Source organism: Pipistrellus hanaki (genome assembly GCF_964339955.1).
Source record: "Pipistrellus hanaki genome assembly, chromosome: 7".
Classification (NCBI taxonomy): Eukaryota; Metazoa; Chordata; class Mammalia; order Chiroptera; family Vespertilionidae; genus Pipistrellus; species Pipistrellus hanaki.
Window position 1 is genome coordinate 19181181 of NC_140509.1, and position 12217 is coordinate 19193397.

The following is a 12217-nucleotide window of genomic DNA, read 5'->3' on the forward strand; positions in this document are numbered from 1 at the left end:
TCCTGAAACACTTGGGAGAGCCCCCCGGGGTGGGGTCTTGGAAAGAACCAGACAGCGATGCTCTTGATGCACGCCTCTCTTTCTCACCCCCTCGGGCCTTCCACAGCTGGAAGGGGGCCGTGGGGACCGGAGCCCCGGGCAGAAGGAAGAGGCGTCAGCCAACTTCCTCCGCGGCGGGGGCACGGGAGGCGGCGGGGCGGAGGGGCTGCCCGGGGCTGCGAATCCCGCGTCTGGAGGCGGAGCCCGGCGGTGCCCGCCCCCGGCCGGCCCCTTTTCCTGGCCGCTCCGGGTGCAGCGCGGGCCGGGGTCACAGGCGCCTGCGGGGAGCTAGGAGACGGGAATACAGCGGACCCAGAGCTGCCCTGACGGTGAGTCCCGATGCATCGACCCTGCGCCGCCCCCATGTCCCATCCCTGGAGGCGCGGAGCGGGTCGGGCCGGGGGGGAGAGGGGGGTCAGGGCTGCGTTCTTGGGGAGCCCGGGGGGCGCGAGCACGCGGGGCGGGGATGTCAGGATCGCCGGCTTAGGGGAGCCCCAGAACCCGAGCCCAGAGGGGCGTTCGGGATCGCGATGTTGAGGAACCCGAGCCGGGGCGGAGGGTCAGTGCCCCTATGTTGGGGACTCTCTGAACCCCAACCCCGAGGGGGAGAGGGCGGATCGGGATCGCGCCGGTGGGGAGTCTCGGAGCCCGAACCTGGGGAGCTGAGGGGTCAGGACCGCGCGCGACCTAGAGGACCTCCGGTGCGGGAACGGGGTTTGGAGCGGGGGGGGGGGGGGGGGGGGAGTGGAACCGGGGGTGCTCTGTGGGCATTCTTGGGGCGCCCCCCGCTGGGCGGAGAACGGAACCCAGGAGGGGAATGCAGAGGAGAGGAAACCCAAGGCGGGTGGGCGGGAGGGGAAGCCCGAGGGAGGGGAACCCCAGAAAGGATAGGGTGGGGCGAGGCTGCGGCGTCTCCGGGGAAAGATGGAAGGGGCCGCTCAGAGAGGGTGGGCGGGGGAGGCGGAGCTGTGCGGGGACCCGGGGCGGCTGGGTCCCGGTTGGAGAACTGGGGCCTGGAAGGATGGAACCCGGCTGGAGGTCCGAGGGGGCCGGCTGGGTGGGGGGGCAGAGATCCGGACCGTGTCGGCCAAGGGCGCAGCCCACTGACTCCCCAAGAGGGCAGTCACTCGAGAGAGCAGGACGGGCCACCCCAGGAGGGACTCCGAGCTGGCTGCTGGACTTGGACCACTTGGGTGCGGGAGGCGGATGGGGAGGCGCACCTCGCAAACCCGGCGCGGGGACCTGAAGGCGGCTGTGGTCCCTCAGCCACCGACCGCCCGGCAAGGGGAAGACCCAGATGGGCTCTTGGTTGCACCCTGTATTGGTGAACTGGATTAGAAGTGATTTTGATCAGAGTTAAGAGGATACGCATGGTGTGAGATTTCAAATACACAGGTAAGATCTACAAAGAGTTGGGTAATTTTTTTTTCATCTTCATGAGTTATTTGCTCCCCACTCTCCTGTTCTCTGTGAGAAGCTGTTTCTGAGTAAAAATCAGCACTGTACGAACACACACACACACACACACACACACACCGCCCACAAATGCGCTGCATTCTTCAGCCAAGTAAACACCAGGAGTGTTGTACAGTTTTTATGGGTCCTTTGTGCTCCTTCGGGCCCCCTTACTGAAGTGAAGAAGAGGTTATCTACTTGGAAGGTGGACTGCCTTCGCTCTTCTAAGACGCCCACAGGCCGTGCCCACTCCTGAGGGGTCCAGGCCACCTGGCAGGGAGCCAGGCTGCTTAGGACCTGGGCCGATGGCTATCCAAGTGTGTCTGAAGATAAACAAATGACCAGGGCAGTGTCTGTGTGTTCTCTGGTGTTTGTCTTTGGCGCCATCTCCCTTTCTGTATGATAATTAGTTTATTTGTTATAACAGCTAATTCAGGGCCTGGGATTCTATTTTGTGGATTTTTCTATTGGAAGGTTTCTAAGCTTTGGGGGTCCAGGGGAAGAGAGATGCCCCCCACTCCTCTGTCCTGGATATAGATCCATCTTGTAGCACACACTGAGATTTGAGCTTCCTGGGAGAATCCAGGACTAGGATGGCAACTAACATTTGTTTGGGCCCAGGTTTTTTTGTTTTTTTGTTTTGTTTTTTTCATGAAAAGGAAATCTCTTCAATAATTATGCAAGTTGACGGGAAAGTGATGGATGCTTTTTACAAGTATCATTTCAGGACAAGCTATCTTTCATGAAGGGGGTGGTCAGAACCTTACCCAAAATCTGCATTATCATTATTGCAGCAGAATGTTTATTCGCTTGGACTTAAAGCTAGCCAATTCTTCCAATTCTTTACCCGACTGTTAAAAGAAAGATGCCAACACTTATACATTCAAGTGGGTATTCCTCCCCTTCAAAAGCCCTGCCTTGGCAAGCTGTGCACTCATTCCGGGGATGCTGTCATTGCTGAGAATAAGCTGGGAGCTCGTGCTTTGGCACTGCCTGCAGAGTTTGCAACACATTTAACTGAATTGCCTCCGGATGCCAAACCTTCCTCACTTGGGAAAGAGCCAAACACCATGTGGGACCAACTGTGGCCTCTGAGGTGGGGAGTTGAGGTTGTCATAGAAAGTATGCCCATTAACGTAATGAGAGAGCCCTTGAGGGACTGGTGGTTCCTACATAGGCATCCAGTAAAGGTGTGTGTAGTATGTGTTTAGGATTGAAAGTAATGGAAGGACAACCGTCCTTGGGTGTATATGTTCTGGTATGGGTGTGCAAAAATTGGTCCTATGGCTTTGTTGGTGTGCTTTACGGCCTGGTAAGTTGGAGAACGTAAGTCTTTCTTTTCCCCTGTGGGTACTCTTCACCAGGCCCTTTTCATCATTGTGGATTTTTACAGAAAACAAAACAAAAAATGTGTTTTTCTCACACACAAAAAAAGTACCCAGAAAGTTACTTAACCCCATGTGTGTAATGAATGCCCAGTACTTGAGATTTTATGTGAAAAGATCTATATACTAGTAGAATGTAAGGGAAAGAGAATGGTTTCTGAAATCCCAAAATTTCAGTCAGGATTCTAAGGCACACATCTCTCTTTTCTTCCATTGTTTTTCTAATTTCCCAGTGGTGGTTTTCTTTCTTTCTTTTTTCTTTTTTGTTTTTTTCGTTTGTTTGTTTTGTTTTTTTCACATTCTATAACCTAAAGCTTTATACAGCCATCGCTTGACTCTTGATCTGGCAGTGATCATGGGCAAGTTATTACATGTCTTTTGGCCTCAGTTTTCTTACATTAAAAAGAATATGCTAATGAGTATGTACCACATGGGCTGGAGTGAAGATTTAGTAAGATTTATGCATGTAGAACACAAGTTCAGTGCCTGGTACAAAAGTGCTCCATAGAGTCCAGCTATTTTTGTTATTAATATTGATTATTGATAGTTATATTGAAGCCATATATGGATCTATCATTTTCCAGGTAATGATATTCTCTTCAGCTGGGCTTTGCAAATGGATATGTGAATGAGAACATTGGTTTCTACTCTCCTGGCCTCCTAGGAATTCTTAAAGAGCGACCTTAAAAGCAGCTGTAGTTAGCTACTTTATTTTTGATTCAGATGTTTTTACAAACAAGCATTCCTGTTTTGATTGTTAGGTATAATAGTTTAGTGAAGATCTGAAGGGGAAAAAAATATGTGAAAGCTTCTCCTGGAATTTTTTTTCTGTGATCCAATAAAATACTACTCGAATGAAACCGCTACAGTTCCCTTGGCTTGTATTGACAGATGATTCTGGTGAACATTTGTTCCAGTTGAACTTGAGTTTTGCTCTGTTTTTTTTTTTTTTGTTTTTGTTTTTCAATGATAACCTGGCACTGAGATATCAGCTCTTCCGTCAATGTTGCCATTAATTTTTTTGTTTTTTTGCAGAATATGAATTTTATTAAAACGTATGTAAACTAGGAAGACACGGACTGTGGGAATATAATTTTAATTTAATGAAATGGCTAAGGGTTGCTATGAGGGAGATGTTCCATGAAATGTTCGACATTTAGTGAGAATTCTCTGTGTTCTATGGGCAGAAGATAGAGAGATGTATAAGAACAGACTGGTCCTCCAGAAAGTCACATAATGTGCTCTCGAAGGATTATATGCATTAGCAAAAGTGTTTTCTTCCAATGGCTTCCAGAGATTAAATGGACTTCACTCATGTTCTATTCTCTCAATTTCTTGGAGAAGGCTAAATATATAGATCTCTTTATAGTGGCCATAATTTTTAGGGGTGTTAACTCTTTCAGGATTAAGTCCTAGCATGTGCTCAAATTGCACATAAGGAGATAATGCTATAAAACTACTTGGTGAGCCCTAACTGGTTTGGCTCAGTAGATAGAGCATCGGACTGGAAGAAACCAGGTTCGATTCCGGTCAAGGGCATGTACCTTGGTTGTGGACACATCCCCAGCAAAAGGTGTGCAGGAGGCAGCTGATCGATGTTTCTCTCCCATCGATGTTTCTAACTCTCTATCCCTCTCCCTTCCTCTCTGTAAAAAAAATCAATAAAATATATATTTTTTAAAGTACTTGGTGATTTGTAAAATGATATATAACTATAGGATAGGGTGATATTGTTGTTGTACTTATAAAGTACCAGGAAACAATACAGTTGTTTTTAAAGTAGAGGAGAAGTGGTTTTGACCACCCCCCCACCCCACCCCCCAATAACCAGAGGACATTTGGAATTGTCTGAGACATTTTTGGTTGTCATAACTGACATCTGATGGGTAGATAGCAGAAATGCTGCTAAGCATCTTCTAATGCATAGGATAAACCTTCACAACAAAAAATTATCCAATCCCAATGTCAGTAGTGCTGAGAAACCCTAGTCTAGAGCATGGGATCTAAAGTGAGGGATCAACCTACATTAGCATCCTAGCACCACCAGTTATTAAATGCACAACCCTGGGTGAGTACCTTAAACCTGAGAATCTATAAAATGCATGTCTGAAGAGATATCATGGAATTAAGTGAGATAGTACACAGAAGGCACTCAGTAAATAGTCACTTAGTATTATTATGTTGGGTTAGTAAATCCAGGGACTACATGCCTCAAATAGACACCGCTTTGGGGGTGTATTTTTTTTTTATTATTATGTTTTTATTGATTTCAGAGAAGAAGGGAGAGGGAAAGAGAAACACCAATGATGAGAGAGAATCATTGATCAGCTGTGTCCTGCATGCCCCACACTGGGGATCAAGCCTGCAACCTGGGCTTATGTCCTGACCAGGAATTGAACCATGACTTCGTGGTTCATAGGTCAACACTCAACCATTGATGGCTGGGCCATTAGTGTATGTGTGTGTGTGTGTGTGTTAACCAACTGTGTACAGAACCAATACAGGTTTCTTAGTCCCATCCAATACATGTTTCTTGTGTCCAAGAAAAAGGCAGGGACACAGATCCACGGCCTCTTCCATTCATGGTACCTTCTGCATTCTGGCCCAGGTTCTGCCCTGGTTCTGCTAGGCAGCTCAGTGTAGGCTGCAGATCAGTCCAACCAAGTGAACAGGACAGTCCCAGACCTCTCTTCTGTATAGCAATGATGAACTGAGGATGGGGAGCTTTCTGTTTAACCTGGGTTACACCTAGAAGGAGCCAGCCAGGCCATGAACACCCTTCAACTGAGCTTATCTCCACGCTCTCCTGAAACCCCTGTCTCTGCGAGGTCAGAGCAGGCAAGGAGGCCAGCAGTTTCCCTTTACTTTTCCTTAGCTCCTCCTCAAGCAAAAAGTTCTTATAAGGGGTCCCTTCAGTCTTCGCAATATCCCCCTAATCCATTCCAGATTTTGCTCTGCATGGAGTCACCCAGCCATCTGGGAGGAGAAAGGAGGCCTCTATAAAGCCCAGGCTCCCTTTGATCTTGACTCCTTTCTGGGTTTCCTGGAGCACACTGAAGCCATAGGAGTAAGTGATCCAGCAGACCTTCAGTGGGGTGAGGGTGGGGGTGGGATGACATCCCAGTGCTGTGTTAGCAGACAGGGATGTAAGTAATTCACCCAGTGGTGTTTTAGCTGGGAGCTAGATTGAAGCCATTAGTTCTGTGGTGCTCAGTCCTGGCTGCACAATAATAGAACCACCTGGGGCTGTCTAAGAATTGTTCAGTCTCCACTCCAAACCATTGATTCTGAATCTTGGCAGGTAGGGCCCAGGGAATCAGATTTTTTAAATGCTCCTTAGATGACTCTGATACCCAGTAGGAGTTAAGGGTCAGGACTATCCCTTGTGAAATAAATGACCTGCTTATAAAGAAAAAAAGGAACTGAAACAAATTAAAAATATCAAAGTAACAGCAATATTTTGTTAAGCTTTCATTTTAGTGATCAATGTATGCCTGTTTGCAATGTAAATTATATTTCTTAAAATGGGTTCCAGTAAAAAAAAAAAAAAAGTTGGAAACTATTGTTTTAGAGCCTTAGAGGTATTTAATGAATATTGACAAATTTACCTCTTGCAATATTTCCGTGCAAGGATCTGCAATACGACTGTTGCAACTAACCTAGGAGGCGTAGAGAGGAGATACCATTATACTGATTTTTTTTTTTAACAGATGAAGGGAACTTGGAGTTGGAGAGGGTATAAAATGTGTCAAAATCATAATGAGAAAATGGCAAAAACAAAGACTCAAACCTAGGGCTTCAGATTACTGCCACCAGGCTCTGTTGATGACATCTTTCTCTCCTTATTTAGCAAAGCCTGGGTAAAGGAACTGTGATAGAGCATGAATGAGTCTGACCTCAGCATTGTACAAATAACTCCTGATGGACCACTTACTAGTGTGAGGAAATCCTATATAATAAAAGGGTAATATGCAAATTGACCCTAACATCGGAACAACCCAACTGGTGTTAAGTTGCACACTGACCACCAGGGGGCAGATGCTCAATGCAGGAGCTGCCCCCTGGTGGTTAATGCGCTTCCACAGGGGGAGCTCCGCTCAGCCACAAGCTGGGCTGATGGCTGCAAGTGCAGAGTGCAGCGGCATTGGAAGGAACCTCTCCTGCCTACTCAGCAGCGCTAAGGGCACGGTCAATGGCCACCTTCTTGCTGAGTCTTCCCGTGGCAGTGAGAGAGACAGGGAGCATTGGGTGAATGCCCTAGAGAGCAAGAGTTAGCACTCAGTCCCTTTTTTCCTACTTACTCCCATCCGGGGACTCCATCCTAATGACCTCATCGAAACCTAATTAGTTCGCAAAGGCCCCAGAATCAAATGCCATCACATTGGGGATTATGGCTTCAACATAACATTAGAGATGGTAGAGGTGAAAACATTCAGTTCATAACACCCTAGTACCTATAGCTTCCACTCACCTTTCTTTGTGTGTGTGGCTAGAAATCCCCGCCCAAACCACCCAGTGATTAAGGCAGGAACGCCCTCTCTGTTGCATAGAACTACTTTATGGAAATTTGTTCAGGCGATTTGTGATAGTTAATGGCATGAATTACTGAAATTCATGGTGTGGCTTAGGTAGTCCTGGCTGAGGAGGAACCTGAGCCCTAAACCTTGTGGAGTGAGATTTTGATCTGGGAACCAAAGGATATCTTGTTCATTCCATCATTTATTTATTCATTCATTCATCCATTCATCCAATATTAAGGGCCAGGGTCTATGCTATACACTGGGGATAGAATGATGGGCAAAAATGCAGTGCCTAATCTTATGGAGGGTATAGTTTATTATGTAAGTTTTAGATGTGACCCTCCAATTCTAAGATAGGGAGAGAAAGTATTTATCATGGCTTTTAAATTCTTGTGCACAGGGTCAAAGTAAAGCTCTGGCCACATGTCAATAGGAGGACACTGGTTGGTTCCCTACAGGAAGTTAGAGAGAAAGAGTTAGACTTATTACAAATGTCCCCCATCCCCCCTCCCCACCCCCACCCTTTAGAAACCACAGTTCCCCAAAGGTGGGAGAACTGCTCTCTGCTGTAATATGTCACCTGGGTTGGATGATCAGGTTTTAGGAAGACTTTTCTTCTTTGTCTGGTTGGATTCAAACTTCCTAGCTGTCTAAATAACTAATAACTGTCCCTATTTTCTTATGTGAGGAGGATTCAGAGTGCAACTTTTCAAATGAGTGAAGTAATAATTATGATTATAATAATTATGAATGTTGGTATACTAGTATAATAGAGGTAATGGGGAGCGCCAAGATTTCAAGATGAGTATACTCAGAGAAGAACCAACGCGAGCTCTCCCCCTTCTCCAGGCTGAGCCGGTTCCTGACTGTAACCAGTCCCCAGTTCCTAGGACTATAAGAATTTGAAGATCAAAGGGTTATTGGTTTAAGAGATTGTTGTGGGTCTTGAGACACGGATAGCATTAAGGGCAATGACGTTTATCCTTCTAGGGTGATATCGGCCAAGATTAAGAAGAACCAAAGAACTTATATGCATATATGCATAGCCCATGGATACAGACAATAATGCAGCGAAGGCCGGTGTGGGGCGAGAGCCAGGAGGAGGGCAAAGGGGGTAAAATGGGGGAATCTGTAATACTCTCAATAATAAAAATAAATTTAAAAAGCTAAAAAATAAATAAGAAAGAAGAAAAAGTAAAGAATTTGTTGCTTTTCATTAGTAGCTGTATTTGCCCTATTCATTGTATAGAAACTGTATTTGCCCTACGGTAGCACCTGCTCTTTGGAGTCTAAGAGAATTCCCAAGGTTCAGTGTAATTCCACAGTCAGGAAACTGGAAGATGGCTACACTTACCCACACTAGTTCAAGATGGAATAAAAATACACTTGCTCTGCTGGACCGGTTTGGCTCAATGGATAGAGCGTCGGCCTGTGTACTGAAAGGTCCGGGGTTCGATTCCGGGCAAGGGCATGTACCTTGGTTGTGGGCACTTCTCCAGTAGGGGGTGTGCAAGAGGCAGCTGATCGATGATTCTCTCTCATCGATGTTTCTAACTCTCAATCCCTCTCTCTTCATCTCTGTGAAAAATCAATAAAATATATATATTTTTTAAATACACTTGCTCTGTGGAATCTTGCCTGTAGAATATACTTACATGAGAAATAAAACTTTTTGCTGGTGAAAATTATTATCTCATTTTCATTTTAGGTTTATTCTAAAGAGAATTGGTAAAGTTATATAAAATATGGAAGGAAAGGGAAGATGGTATAAAGTCAGAATTGGAGTGTAATGGCTCTTGAATTAGAAAATTTATATTCTCCGTGGTATATTTAACTCTGGTCCACAGAATTCATTCCAGGAGTCCCATCTTTGCCTTTCTATTTCTGCATTTAAACAAGATAAAAGGTGTTGATAGTATTCTTTTGGATTGCCAGGAATCCTGAGCACTTTAGAAAGTGGAATTAGTCAGTTTCATGCCTCCATAATGCTAAGGTTGGAATTGGCTGCAGTACTTGAATGGCACCCAAACAAATTCAGGTAAAGCTCCGAAAATGACAGTGGTGAAATCAGATTTTTTTTTTTTAAATCATGTGTTGAATAATAAAATGTTTTCTATTGATTTGAAAAATATGTCTATTTATACAATGGCAACAAAAGTGATTTTGTTATCCTACATAATAAAGGCTAATATGCAAATTGTCCCCTTGACTGGGAGTTCAACCAGGAGTTCAACCACCCAACCTTCTGTGGTCCCTCCTCCTGGCCAGCCCACCCCTGGTTGGTCCCCCCACCCTGATCAGGGAGGGACAGGCAGACCCCACATGTGCACAAATTCGTGCACTGGGTCTCTAGTGTAAAATAATACAATACAATAAAATGAAAACACCCCCAAATGACAACCTAAAAAAAATGACATTGAAACTGGACAGCATTTCAGGCAGTTGGAAACTGATTCATCAAATCTCAGTTTTTTGTAGAAGTTCAGGTTAGGTCATAAAGTGCTATAGATATTTCTTGGATCACATGGACTTCTCTCTCTCTCTTTAAAACATCCTGCATGATGACTAAAGGCTTTGCTAATGGAGTTTCGGCTTTATTATTTACACCTGACTCATCCATCCGTTGATCCTCTCAACAATGTATATACAGTGGACATGCAGCAAGTGTTTCACAATAGAAATAAGAATGGCCTTCTGGCTGGTGTGGCTCAGTTGTTGAGTGTTGACCCAAGAACCGAGAGGTCACTGATTGCATTCCTTGTCACGGCACATGCCTGGGTTTCTGGCTCCATCTCCAGCATACAGGAGGCAGCCCATCAGTGATTTCTCTCTCATTGATGTTTCTATCTCGCTACACCTTCCCATTCCACTCTCTCTAAAAATCAATAAAAACACATTAAAAAAAAAAAAAAAAAAAAAAAAAGAATGGCCCGGCTACAATTGACTTTGATCATATTTTTCTCATGACTTTTTTTAAAATAATTTTTTAAATTATAAAAAAATGCTATAATAAGACATTTATGGAAGGAGAGTACATGTAGGTATTGATCACAGTAACATAGTTATCAGCTCTGTGAAGAAGATTGAATACATCTGCATTAAAAAGTTTTTTGCATAAAAGAAAAAAGAAAATCTTAAACTGTGTATAATTATGTGTTTGTGATGTGTCTCATAACCTGGGGAACCAGTGGTGTCTAGATATATAACTAAATTACAAAGGAGGTAATGATAGCACATCCGTTTGTATGTGAAGGCATATAGAGACATAACATTGCTACTAAGTATTGAGTAATTACTATGTGCCAGGCATTGTGCAATGCCCTCTATTTACATTCTCTCTAATTCCTAAAACAGCCATAGCAGGGAGATATTCCAGTTTACCCAGGAGAACACAAAGATGAAGTGGCTAGCCCAAGGCCATTGCACGGGGGGCATTGGAGGTTCCTTGTCTCTGAGAGCGCAGGGGGCAGATGAGTTTGGATTTAATTCTCTTAGAGGGCATATCTAGCCTGAAGCTGGTCCAGCCTGGCATTTCCTGTCCCTCCATCGCATCAGCTTGTGTAAGCGATTCCAGAAGCTGGAATTTCTGGTACAGACTCTGGATTTATATGTGTGGCTGCCTGAACCTATTGGAGGCATAGACTCAGGTGGCAGGGGGCAGGGCTAGGGGAGGTATTGAACTATTTTTCATTATTTCACATGCCTAGAAAATCGCATATATGTGGATCAAATAGTTGCACAGGCCATTAAAACTAGGTAGTGCTTTCTTTTGGCTGGGGCAATATAAGATCAATTTAGACCTCATCTAAACTCTGATTCAACATTCTGACTTGTGCTTATGTGTATCTGACTAAAAAAATATGGGATAATGACTACTTAATGGCTGTGGTTGATTTAGGAAACTTTCAAAGCATAGAGAACTAATAATAATCTGAAACAGGTTTGATGGTGAAAAGCTTGGACAATAGTGGATGGCCTAGACTAGGGGTGTCGAACTCAATCAGAGAAGGGGCCAAAATCTAAAATCCAGCCTAAATCGCGGGCCGAATGGTTTACTGAACAGTCATTAACTGACAGTGTCATAAACTGACAGCGGAGTGCAGTGATGACAGCGCTGTGCGGGCCACATTGCAAGGCCTGGCGGGCTGGATTTGGCCCGCGGGCCTTGTGTTTGACACATGAGGCCTAGACAGTGAAGTTTCAATGCAGCCCCCATCTCCCATTGCTGGCCCTAGAACCACCCAGGTCTCTAGAGAGGCAGGCTGCCATCATGGTGCTTTTTGACCTAGCAATAATGCCTTCAAGACCCTCTCTGATTTATAACAGATTACATGGATTGAGCACATGCTGTGTGCTGGGAGTTCTACCTGTATTATCTTCTCGCTCTTAAATTTTCTGTTATAGAAAATTTCAAAACAGAGGTAGATAGAATACCCATCCCTCAACTTCAACAATTATCAACTTAGGGTCAACGTCTTCGCCCCAATACCTTACCCCCAGGTGATTTTGAAGTAAACTGCAGGCATCATATCATTATTTGTGAGCATTTCAGAATGTATTTTGAAAGATAAGGACTCTTTTTAAAATATATTTTTATTGATTTCAGGGAGAGGGATAGAGAGATAGAAATATCAATGATGGGAGGGAATCATTGATCAGCTGCCCGCTGCACGCCCCACACTGGGGTCAAGCCTGAAACCTGGGCATGTGTTCTGACCGGGAATCGCACCCATGACCTCCTGGTTCATAGGTCGACGTTCAATCACTGAGCCCCACCAGCTGAGCAGATAAAGATTCTTATGATAACTTTTAAACTTC

The 12217-nt window shown here is 44.9% G+C and overlaps 1 protein-coding gene across 2 annotated transcripts in view; it reads left to right on the top strand.

The window, feature by feature from the left end:
- The first annotated feature begins 263 nt into the window (after positions 1–263).
- Positions 264–12217, top strand: part of PAQR8 (progestin and adipoQ receptor family member 8) — a 39896-nt gene continuing 27942 nt past the window's right edge. Inside the window, exon 1 of one of the 2 annotated variants that reach the window (XM_084889471.1) lies at positions 264–368. The gene's annotated coding sequence lies outside the window, so the exon portion shown is untranslated. Of the gene's footprint in view, positions 369–1071; positions 1435–12217 lie in introns of those variants that run through there. The other variant, XM_084889472.1, reaches the window with a different exon arrangement.